At 35.3% G+C, this 12657-nt stretch overlaps 1 protein-coding gene and 1 long non-coding RNA gene across 12 annotated transcripts in view; one reads left to right on the forward strand and one right to left on the reverse strand.

Moving 5' to 3' along the window:
• The window catches only part of LOC132692308 (uncharacterized), a 270163-nt gene extending 259153 nt beyond the window's left edge, over positions 1-11010 (forward strand). For 4 of the 5 annotated variants that reach the window (XR_014137607.1, XR_013555204.1, XR_014137608.1 and 1 more), the window contains 3 exons: positions 3137-3277; positions 4427-4500; positions 10792-11010. This is a non-coding gene — a long non-coding RNA (uncharacterized LOC132692308). Of the gene's footprint in view, positions 1-3136; positions 3278-4426; positions 4501-6741; positions 6827-10791 lie in introns of all 5 variants that reach the window. The other variant, XR_014137606.1, reaches the window with a different exon arrangement.
• SNCA (synuclein alpha) overlaps positions 1-12657 on the reverse strand; it is a 161906-nt gene that overhangs the window by 68252 nt on the left and 80997 nt on the right. The gene's annotated exons all lie outside the window — the stretch shown is intronic.

Here is a 12657-nt window from a genome sequence, read left to right on the forward strand (position 1 = left end):
TGCTCATGCTCTGTGTCTATCTCTCAATAATAAATAAACATTAAATTTTTTTTTTTAGTAAAGGTGGTAACTTTATGCCATGCAAAAAAAAAAAAAAAAACCAAAAAAACAAAAAACAAAAAACTAGTGCTCAAATGTCATTTTTTAAAATTAATTAACCCTTTGTCTTTCCTCAGACGTTTTATTTGTCAGTATCTTCATTAATATTTCAAAGATTAACCTACATAACAGTGTAAATGCTAGGCTAAATACAATGCCTTATACATTGTAGGCATTCAATAAGTTCATTCAGTAAATAAGTGAAGGTTGGACGAAAAATATCATGAAATTTAAAATGGGTTTAGATATCACTTCTAAATTAGCTGAATTATGCAGGATTAGAACATTGATATATTTTCACTACTAAATTTAATATTATTCACTAAGGGAATGTGGTATTGGATAGTTATATAATTGATAGAATTATTGGTAGCTTCTAATATACCCACAGATCATGATTTTTCCCAACATCTAACTTTCAAAATATAAATTCTATAACATTTAAAGCTATAACATTTTTGATTAGCCTTTTCAGTAACTGCAGATCAATATTTTTTCCCATGAGTAAAAGCTTATTTATATGTACAATGAAATTTAGTACTTTATAAATCATTTGTAGTAATCCTATAAGAAATCTGTAAGAGTGAAATTATGATTATAAAAATAAGTGGATTCTAACAAATAAAAACATCTTTCAGTAAAGTTTATGGATACCAAAAGGCGTTCAACTTTTAAAAACCCCACTGTATAAAATCAAATGGAAAATGGTAACAGGGCCAAAGCTAGTAATATAATTGCTACCTAACTATAAACTAATTTAATAGTTATGCTGAAATCAGTATGTTCACTCTTTTAACCTCAGAGAAAGAATATACACACCTTACTATGCAGAACTATCTTCAATGGGATTGCACCATTGAGGAAAATAGAAAATGGAAAGCTATAAGAGTTCTCATTTATTTCTAGTCCCAACAGATAATAATTTCATTGATATTGGATTTCCATATACATTCAGGTAGAATATTAACATTTCTTGCTTCTCAGTTTTACTAACTATAAAATTGCACAAATTATTTTCAGTAGTATCCAGAGATACTGTACTGTTAATTGGCATCATTAACATTTTGGAATTATGATTTTAAATATACTAGCTGAAGGCATGATTGGACGTTGGTAAGTCATGTACTTGATCTCTAAAGAGATGGAATTCATCTCTTAAAAGGTTTTTATCCTCATGTTACCTGTCACAAATTTGGAACTCATTTTCTTTTAATTTGCAAATTTTATTTTCATATTGGAAACAAGCTATAATTTTAGTAAGTAGAAGACGATTTGAAATGCAATGCTATCCATAGTTGCCTCTTATCCTCTGGGTTTCTTATAGAATTGTTTTTAGGGATAAGAATTATCTGGAAACCAGATGTTACAATTGCCCTAATTTTTAAGTCCCAAATTTCTCATTTCCATTTTGGCAAAAGAGGTCAAAAAGACATGATAGCCTTTTTGATCTGTCTTTCCCCAACACTAGTTCGGCAAGACCAGTGGCTTCATTCTTTCTGCTATTGTGGGTTCACACTTTGGTGTCCTTATTTATTCTGCCATCACTACCTTTGATTATCCCTAAGCGAATTCTTTCCAGGTCATTCTGTCATTAACCTTCGTTTTATAGCCATAGATCTACACCCAGCAAACTATTTTAAGCACGAATCAATAATCTTCTCATTATAATAACCACTACCACTAAATCTGTCATTGTTATGCTAAACACTTATTCAACACTTAACACATGTACTGTGCTCAAAGCTTTATTAAAGAAATTGAGGCACGTAAAAATTAAAGCATCTTGTGGTGCCTGGGTGGCTCAGCTGGTTGAGAGTCTGACTCTGGATTTCATCTTGGGTCTTGTGAGTTACTTCAGTTTTGTGAGTTTGAGCCCCTACTAGGGCTCGGTGCTGTCAGTCTCCTTCTCTTTGCCCCTCCCTCACCCCGCACTCTCTCTGTCTCTCTCAAAATAAATAAATAAAACTTAAAAAAAAAAAAGGAAAAGATTAAAGCATCTTACCCAATGTCTCATAGTTGGCAAATGGGATGTGAAACGGTAAAGAGCAAGCTTTCACCCATTATACTATAAGGCTTCCTGCAGTACCAATGTAAAAATTTCATTGCATCATCTTTTGGGATCTTCAGCTTCAAATTTATTTATAATGCAGTCATGACTAGGTCTGCATTGTCATTAGAAGTCAATTGCTAGAAAATTAGTGTGAAGAAAACAAAGCTAGGTCATAGAGTATCTGGATGCCTTAAAAAGACGTCTGGACTTTATTGTGTGTGTGTGTGGTAAGTAATTATGGAAGTGTTGTAGCTGGGATTATGCACAATTGCATTTTCAGAGACCTCTAGGTAGAGACTAGGGGAGAGATGAGGAGGTCTGAACTACATGAATGTTGATAAGCTTGGGAGGAAAAATGGAATCAAAAAATATTTGGAAAGTGAAATTTCTAGGCCCCCATGATCAACTGGATGGAGGGACGAAGGAGTCTTTGATGGCTACACCTCCAACACTTGGGCCATCACAGTCTTTGCACTACAAAGTAGCTTGTTCTAATTCCACTCTCCGCCTGGACTGAGCCCTCCGCATGGGCTGCCCCCCTAAGCAATAGAACTCCTATTTTCCAATTACCCAACACATCTGGATTATAGAAATGAGAGAAAAAAAATGAAGTCTGAGGATGCTGAGCTGTGACTGAACAGGTAGGTTGCAGGTTTGCCTGTATATTGGTATATATTTCAGCCACTGACAGACTTCTATTAAATAGGATTTAAATGGTTCCTTACATTTCTAAGTAAAACTCCACTTTGCACTGAAGGAACATTAGAGCACCACAGATGCTTACCAAATTTAGATAACTAATTATCATGGCTATGCTTCTATAACTTAAAGGGATTTATAGCTTATTAATACATGTACACACAAATCCTATATAATTAAAATTATGTGATCTGCAAGACACTTAGCTCTTTGCAAAAATAAAATAGGTATCATAACTCTACCTTACCACTTCAGCAGAAGACCTGATTTTCAAATATGTCTTTTTAGATTTACATAGGAAATCCTGTGATAAGCCACCATGCTTCATACCAGGCAGCCCAGGTTAGAAGGCTCTGGAGTCCCATAATGCTCAACTAGGTTAATACTCAACTAGGTCAAGACTCAACTAAGACAATATCAAGGAATCAGGTAAAAAGCAAAATGGGGTACAATACATTAATATAAGAAAATCCCCCCAAAATTATGTACATGAATATATTTGTCCAGATACAAACAGAAATTTCTGAATAGTACACCATAAACACTAGTTTCATTAGGATGAAATATACATTTTCAATAAAAAAATATGGCTTGTTTAAAACATGGTTTTGATGAGAAGACAGATTTTCATTTTTTTTACTTCGTATGTTTATGGTTTGAAGAGTGGGGCAGCAGAAGACAACAATATAAGAAAAGACAGATCAAGTCAAGGACTTGGCCCATAGTAGGCACTTGTTGAATAGCTGGTAAATAAAGAACGAAAGTCAAGTTAGTAGCAATTGGGGCTTTTATGCAAGTGACACACAAATCGACTTGGTGACGTGTTGACCTAACTTACGACTTTGACTCTGGTTCCTGACTTTGAATATTTTATTCCCAGAAACTACACACCCATATAGTAAAAATATACTACACACAGAATTCCCTGGACTTAAAAATATATCTAAGGGTGCATAGGTGGCTCAGTCAGTTAAATGTCCAACTCTTGATTTTGGCTCAGGTTGTGATTTTGTGGTTCATGGGATCGAGCCCCACATCAGGCTCTGCTCTGACAATGCAGAGCTTGCTTGGGATTTTCTCTCTCTCTCTCTCTCCCCCTCAATCTCTCTCTCTCTCTCTCTCTCTCTCTCTCCCTCACCCTCTCTCCCTACCCCACTTGTGTGCTATCCCTCTCTCAAAATAAATAAACTTATATATCTATATATAGATATCTATATATATCTACATATATATAATTACATACATATATATAATCACACACACACTATATATATAGTGGGCTGGATCAGACTCTGGGGCTACACGGAAGGGGGGTGTCTACTTCCTTTAGGAAACTTTTTGCAGTAGGGGCACCTAGTGGCTCAGTCGGTTAAGTGTCTGACTCCTGATCTCAGCTCAGGTCATGATCTCATGGTTTGTGGGATTGAGCCCCATGTGGGATTCTGCACTGACAATGCAGACGGAACCTGCTTGAGATTCTCTCTCTCCCTCTCTCTGTCCCTACCCTGCTTGTGTGCTCTCTCTCAAAATAAATAAACTTTTAAAAAAGCAGATAAAGATTTAGGAAATTTTTTGCAGACAATGAAAACTCTACCTTGTCCCATCAAAGCTTCTGTATCTCAGGATGGAGGCAAGAAGGCTGACATTGAAAGGTAAGAACTCAGATATGCCCTTTCATCAGAAGCTGAAGTGGAATGGTCTTATCCTAAAAACACATGCCAATCTCTCTTAAACAGACCCATAATTGTTTCCAAATCTGTCACTTAGGAGAATTTTAGAAACATAACTTTGATAATCCCACGCTCCATTTCCAGAGTACAATAAAATCCAACATGCATTGGGTGCTCACTATGTACAAGACATATTTCTAAACAGTTAATAGCTTTTTGTTTGAGGTGAGTATTCCTATTGTTCTTCTTCGGAAAGAGTTGAGAGAGAGGCAAAGTGACTTGCCCAAGATGGCATAGTTGGGAAGTGGGAAAGCAAAACTCTAACATCAACACCAACCCAGAGACCACTGTTCTAACATGTTTGCTATCTGCCATCTAAGAAATTAAAGCAAATTAAAAAGTATGCCATGTCCTATTAATCTAAAACAGGCAGGAGAGATCTCAGAAAAAAATTTGCAGTATTTGACAGAACATTTTACGTAGTTATGGAACATAGTTTGTTTAAACAAAGTGGTCTTTTTATGTACTTTTCATGAGAAATTTTAAGTGTGTTTTGGTTGTTATTTTCCTAAGTCTGTGACTGAAGGGCCTTTGTTTACTGGAATACTTCACATACTTCCTTCCTCTGTTGTAGGGCATTTCTTTCTCTTCAGATACCACAGGCCTAATATCTATGTATAGAGTTTCATTTTTTGTTATTTTCCGCCATTGTGAAACAGCATAAGAGATAGACATATCTGTAACCATGCCCGTGCATATATATATATAAATAAGTTCTTGTTACATAATATAAAAATATGCTATGCTTCTTAATCTATAAACTAAATAAAACCACCGTTTGAAGATAAAGCTTAGTAAGTAGATACAATGGTGCCTCTAAGTTTATGACTTGCCTTTTAATATTTGGGTTGCAAATAAATTTGAGAGCTAATGTAGCGAGTATGATGGTTAAAAAGTATGAGATTTGGAGTTGGATATTTCTGAATTCTAATTAGTAAGTCTTTGAACAAAGGTAACATGCTTAATTTCTCAAAATGCCTACATTCTATGTTATTGTGAAAATTAAATGAGATAATACATATAAAGGCCATAACCCAATGCCCGGTACATATTACGTGCCCAATATAAGTCAGTGATTATAATAATTTGCTACCAAGTCATAGTTAACAAAGTAGTTTAAAATACTGTTTCTTTGATTCAATGACCCACAATTTTCCATATTTTCCTGGTTTCTAATATTGGGATACATTTCTAAAATTATTACATATAGTCTCCTCTCTGCCTGTCTCCCCAAGTTTTTCTAAAAGTATTATTAAATTAATAGTGTATCCTAGGAGTAGGTGTTAGATTCAAGACACATGGAAATAGTATAGTGCTGCATGTTTGTAGTTAGATTTGTAGTTAATAAAAGTATTATTAAATTAATAGTATATCCTAGGAGTAGGTGTTAGATTCAAGACACACAGAAATAGTATAGTGCTGCATGTGCCCTTTGATGTGGAAATCAAAGGGCAATTAAGCAGGAAATGAGGAGATATTACTTTTTGCTTTGAAGATGAACCCTCCAAAGGTTCTCTTTATCTTTTTACATCTCCTCCAACAGTGCTAATTCTGTCCCTTGTATATATCCTTATGCAATTCATCAGCACATATCTGCTCTATGACCAACACAATGCTAGATGTTAGAGATTCTGGAAAGAATGAGATGCTAGCACCTACAGGATCTCAAAATAATATGAAAGAAGAATTTGCTTGAGGAATTCTTACTGCACGTTTGAGTGTAATTAAAGTGCCTAGTCACTAGTAGATGACAAATTTATGATTTTGGTAGTCATGTGGTACCTTCAGTCTTGAAGATACTAAAGGTCTTTCTCACTCAAATGTGGTGATGTTGTTAATTCCTTAGATGAAAGGGGTACTGCTCCAGTCAAAATAAAGTGAAAATTAAAAATGAGTGCAAATCTATTTTTGAAAGTGAGGAGAATTTATTGTAATTCATTTAATTCTTTATAGATCTCTACTTTTAAATTATCTCTGATTCTGTATTAATTATTCCTAAATGTATAAATTATATTCAAGGTGGTTACAATTGATTAAGCAAGACAAGATTAAGAAACACAAAACAAAGGGCATTATTTGAGTACAGAAGGAGATTTTTCTCCATGAACTGTCATTCTGTTTCTATTTTACCTTAATCTGAAATATGTACTTTGTCATTACCAGTATTTCCACAGGATAAGATTGAGGTCACAAGCATTTACTGAAAGACTTAAGCAAAAATGAGCAGCAAGATTAAGAAAGAAATAAGGTAAACAAATAGATGGCTACAAGAGTGGCCTTATTAAAGTCTTCAGTCTGTTGGAAATACTTGATATTTACACAGAGAGCAATTGCTTTGTATAATTATTTGTATAAACTGAGACTAAAAAGGCATAACTATAAATGTATATCTATAAACTGATAAAAAAGTTTAGATGTGTTTGATGCTTCTCTTTTATTTTTCACATATATATGTGAAATATATATATATACGTGTATATATGTACACACACACACACACACACACACACACAAACTTGCTCAATTGTAAGCATCCTGAATCTATGCTCAGAGACATAGAAACTCATCCTCAAGATTAAAGACTTGTTTTTATCTGGGTGGAGTCACAGAGTTGCCTTGGTAACAGTTACTATCACTAAATTAAGTGTTAACAATGGAAAATTTAAAAAATACAGATGCTAAAGTGGGGCAGCATAGGGAAAGAACATTTTAAGTCTCCCCCCACATCTATTTTATACTGCAAGATACTTTGAGCAATTTTTGAGTGTTTAAAATATATACATATACAGAGTGCTTCTTATGGAAGTAATCACCTTAAAAATTATGAAATGTAAAGAAAATCAGAATGGTAAAGGATTAAAAAGCAAAAGACACTGAATCTGAAAAACATGAAGGGTCACATAGAAGTGGCATTCTGCCTCTTGCTCCTTGTAAATTCTGTAACCAGAACCAGAACATTTCTGGCATTTGGTCTGGAATCATTTTGAAGGGTAAGGCTGATTCTGTGATACTAAGCACAGACAATTTGGCATTTGGCTCCAAAAATATGCTCAGGATTTGTTACTTCTTCCCTCAGCAACAGGCTCCCAGCCAAATAATTTTTAACCAAATCTCAGAGCCCAATTTTGCTTTAGTTACTGAGATCCTATTTCAAGTTGTTATCAAGATAAGGGGAGAGAGAAATACTGATACTTGTGAGATCCCAGGACAAACTGAATCCATACAATTTCTTTTTCTGTATTAAAAATAAAAAGAGGCAAGAAAGTGTGATATTTTCAAAACACCTAGTTTTTTTCTTCCACCTCAAAGTCCAAGTAGGTTTTATTTTTTTAAACCTGGACTTGGTGGAAGAGAGAGCATGAACATTTAAGGAAAATATTATTTTAAGTGGATTATTTAAAATCAAAATCTTAGACTTTCCTTAAACTATTTCACTATTTTTTTTCACATAAAGGGCAGTTGAACTTTACTTCTAAAATATGCAAGACAAGTGAATAAAAGATAGTTTTCCTCTTTCATACACTTAATACTGATTTTTCTTTTCTTTTAGCAGTGTGTAAAAATTCTGGGTTTTGTCTTTTTAAAGGACAGTAAAATGAAACATTTTCCTCTAACGTATAACCAGTAAAATTTAATTAATAGTTATGGAGTATCCACAGTATAACTGTGTAGCTGGACTTCTTTAGCCTTTTCTTTTCTTTAAACATCAAACAACTGTTCCACATCAGAACTATGTCTTAGATTAGACGTTTAAATTAGGAACTACTACCATCCTTGATTTAATCTTTAAAATTTTAAATAAATACAGCCTAGTGTTCAAAAGATGCATCTATAACAGGTGTATTATACCCATAACAGGTGTATTAAGTTTTCATTGAATAATATATGTTTTTCCTTTAAGATTTTTGTTTGAGGATCATATTTCATAACCCATCTCTGAATCCATGAACACTGGTATAGGTGTATGATATGAAGTCCATTAGACAGACTTTCTGTGTACTATGTTCTTTCTGTTTCTTTTTTAATAGCATTAACTTACATTTTAAATTCTGTGTTTTCACAAGTCATCAAATAATACTTATTTCTATGAAATTCAAAGGGATATTTACATAGTTGAAAGGACTGTGCTTTAAAAGGAACAATGAATTTTAAATTCCTAACTGGTAACAAAATTGTTATGATCTTTTCTAAATTCTTTTAGTATTATGCCCACTGAATTGTCTTTTAGGATTTTTAATTATATTCATTTCCTATTGACGCTATAATAAATCACAAAACATGTACTGGCTAAAACAATAGAAATGCATTCTCTTACAATTCTGGAGGTAAGAAGTCAGAAATGGGTCTCACCAGGCTAATGTGAAGATGTCCGCAGGCCTGCATTTCTTTCTGGAGGTTCTACAGTAGAAAGTACTTCCTTGCTGCTTCAGCTTCCCAAGTCTCCCCATATTCCTTGGCACATGCCCCTCTGGGTCTATGGCTTTTCTTGGAAAGCCAGCAATGGCTGGTCAACGCTTTCTCAAGTGGCATCACCTTGAAGCTCTCTCCTACCTCTTTCACTTATAAGGACCCTTGTGATTACATATGCCCCACCTGGACAATCCTTGGTAAGCTGATTAGCAAACTTAATTCCAAATGCAACCATATTTTCCTTTTCCATAAAACAACATATTCTCAGTTTCCAGGGATTAGGATGCAGACATTTTTAGAGGTTAAAGAGGGGGGAAGGGAGGGGCGTGTGGGTAGCTTAGTCAGTTAAGCGTCCAACTCTTGGTTTCTGTTCAGGTCATGATCTCACAGGTTGGTGAGATTGAGGCCCGCATTGGAGCCCACTTGGGTCTGATTCTCTTTCTGTTCCTCTCCCACTCGCATGCTCTTTCTCTCAAAATAAATAAATAAATAAATAAATAAATAAATAAATAAATATCAAATAAGGGGTGGGTGGGGGGAACAGAGAGCATTATCCTGCCCACCACATTAATATGACATTCTTAAAAGAAGAACAAAATTTGTTTTTGTTGTTTTGTTTTTGTTTTTTAGTATTATGCCTTCTATTTTACTAGGAATTAGGTAGAAACTAAGATTAACAAGTATTAATTAAGTAGTAAAATGTACGGGTACTAGCAGTAAACATCAAAACTAATCCTACTATTTCAATAATATTAAATAGTGATGACATTTGTGTTGCATCCAGCACTGGCTTCAATATAGATTTCACCCATCAGTAGCTGACTTCCAGCTGACCATCCTTTCTTAATTCCAGGTCTGTCCCACAATCATAGAAAAGAGTCCACTATGACACAAATAAAAGGTCATCTCATCATTTTCTGGATTCCTTTTTCTTCAACAGTTTCCATGTTTTGAATTATCATACAATACTAGTTCTAAAAGTCATTGAGTCACCTTCTTTTGAAATTCTTCAGGCAATTTCTTTGTTTTCAATTAGTATACAGTATAAATTTATGTTTATATGACATCTCCAAGTGACCAACATTCTACATGAAATGGTCAGGGACTTCTTTATCCCCCAATAATAAAAGAGTCCCAGGACTTCATTGAAGATTAATCTTTGGAGACAAAAATCTGCCTGTTTTTCTCTTTCTTGCATTCTGATGCAACAAACACACCATGCACCAGGTTCTGCTAATTATTATTTCTTTGGTTTCAAATCATTCCCCCAGCCCAAACCACCTGTGTCCATACTAATCTCCTTATTTGCTTACCAGTCCCTTTTCAAATTACCCCCATACATAACATCTCCACTTATTGTGTCCTGCTTTTCTGATACAGGATAACAGATGAGGTTTTGAGACTAAATAGAGAAAGAGGGCATTAGTCCCATCTGCCTAGGAAGAAAACAACCAGCAAATTGTCCCTTATTTAAGGGAAGGTGGCTTCACCCCAATAAAATTTCAACATATTTCAAAATTGCAACAGGTTCTTGGGCGCCTAGGTGGCTCAGTTGGTTGGGCGTCCAACTTCAGCTCAGGTCATGATCTCACGGTCCGTGAGTTTGTGCCCCACATCGGGCTCTGTGCTGACAGCTCAGAGCCTGGAGCCTATTTTGGATTCTGTGTCTTCCTCTCTCTCTGACCCTCCCCCATTCATGCTCTGTCTCTCTCTGTCTCAAAAACAAATAAACGTTAAAAAAATTTTTTTTTGATTGCAACAGATTCTTTTCAGTTGGTTTTTGTTTGTTTGCATCTTTTACAGAAAGGCCAACGTTTCAACTGAGGCCGTGGAAGCCAAGGACATTTTTACTGGATTGGCCTTTGTGCTTGACAACTGACTGCTACTTCAACTATACTCTAGTGATAATTCTTCCTCTGTATTATTCATTTAGGGAAGTATGATGCTGAAACACCTAAGAGCTGCCTTTCTCCAGAGCTAGAACTGCAATTACAAGTAAATAAACTATAGATTTTTCCCAAATCTGATGGGACTTTCTTTTTTGTGCCTCTACATATTAGCCATGCAGATTGCATATTTAAATATGTTTTTTAAAAGTTGTCAGAGATGATTATTTGATCATAGATTTCTAAGTTTGCAAAAAATGGAACATTAAAACACATAACAGTGGTAGCAGTACTTACAAAGAGAAACACTTTCCAATTAGCAAAATGTGAGTCTAGATATAAGCATCATGTACAAAAATCACAAACCTTATTGCCAGCAAAAAATTAAACCAGGTCTCTCCCCTCTCCCCATCCAGGGAATTTGTTTATGCTTTAAATGTTTTTCCTGACATTTAAACTTGTTTATGCATTTTAAATATATAAGGGCTTACTTGTCTCATCAAAGAGACAAGTATGAATGCCCAGAACTTTCTGGTGTAAGTGTTTATAGAGTTCATCCACACTTGGAGAGAAAAAGTGGAAAGACAAAAACAAAAACAAACAAAACAAATGACTTGTTTGCTGTTTCTCCTTTCATATCCAACCTGTTAAATCTTCTTGATTATATATCCTAGGTAGCTTCATGCTTTGTTTCCAGATGACACTTTTCTCATTTCTGCATCATCAATCATCAGAATGGTCGTTCTGCCCTTAGTTTTGCTGCCCCTAAGTCAGACCTCAATATTGGTGAGAAAGGTCCCATTCTAAAATACAAATCTTAAAATCCTTCAGGAGCTTTTCTTCCCCTGTAGGAGAAAGTCAACTCTCTCCAGCATGAGGTCTCACCCCACCTAACTTTTTATCTCAACTTCTTCCTCTTTCACACACATTCTCTTTCTGACTCTCAGAGTCAGGAAAAGCACATCGCATCTTGACTTTTCCTGAATTGAAGACCTACTCTTTGCTGCCATGTTTCTTCATTTGTTAATCCACTTGTCCAGCATGCTTTTGCTCACCTCTACACAGGAAGAACTACAGATCAGATCAAAAGGAACATCAAAAGTGTCACTCTCACAGTCCTTTGCCAACTCCTCAGATTCCAGCCAGTGCTGGATGCAGTTTCCCATGGGCTTTGATTTATTTTGTGCCAGCATCTTGCCTTAAAATGCTGTGCCTTTTTTATTTCTGCCGAGGGGTTTCTGCAGTGCCAAACCTAAGAGGGACTCCGGCAGCAAATCACGGAATTCATAACCTAGTGGCAGCTTTCACATGATGGGAGATAGAAGTTCATGAGTTTCTTTCTCTTGTCCTTCAACAGATAATTCAGGGAAACTGTCCATATGATTCTTGAGATAACAGAGAATTTGAGACTCCATTGCCCTCAATAACATTGCTTTATATCGGCTTTTCACCTGACCTGTCACACTCTCCCCTCTTCATAGGGATTTCTACCCAGATAAACTACCTGCATCCTCCACTATACTGCAAAATCAGCTTCCAGCTTCCAACAAAGCTAAGACAAGGCCCCGCTCCTATTGAAACATATCCTGCCTCTGTGCTTTCAGGTCCCAGAACCTACTTCTACTATAAAACTTAGCAACAGAAATTTCTTTAAGTATGGGTTTTCTCATGTTCATCTTTGACTCACTAGTGTTAATACAATCCCTGACAAACTACAGATGTCCAGTAGATATTTGATGATTGAATAAATGAACACAGAATTCTCATTTGTAAACTTTTTGTT

The sequence above is a fragment of the Panthera onca genome, chromosome B1, assembly GCF_046562875.1.
Source record: "Panthera onca isolate mPanOnc1 chromosome B1, mPanOnc1 haplotype 2, whole genome shotgun sequence".
Classification (NCBI taxonomy): domain Eukaryota; kingdom Metazoa; phylum Chordata; class Mammalia; order Carnivora; family Felidae; genus Panthera; species Panthera onca.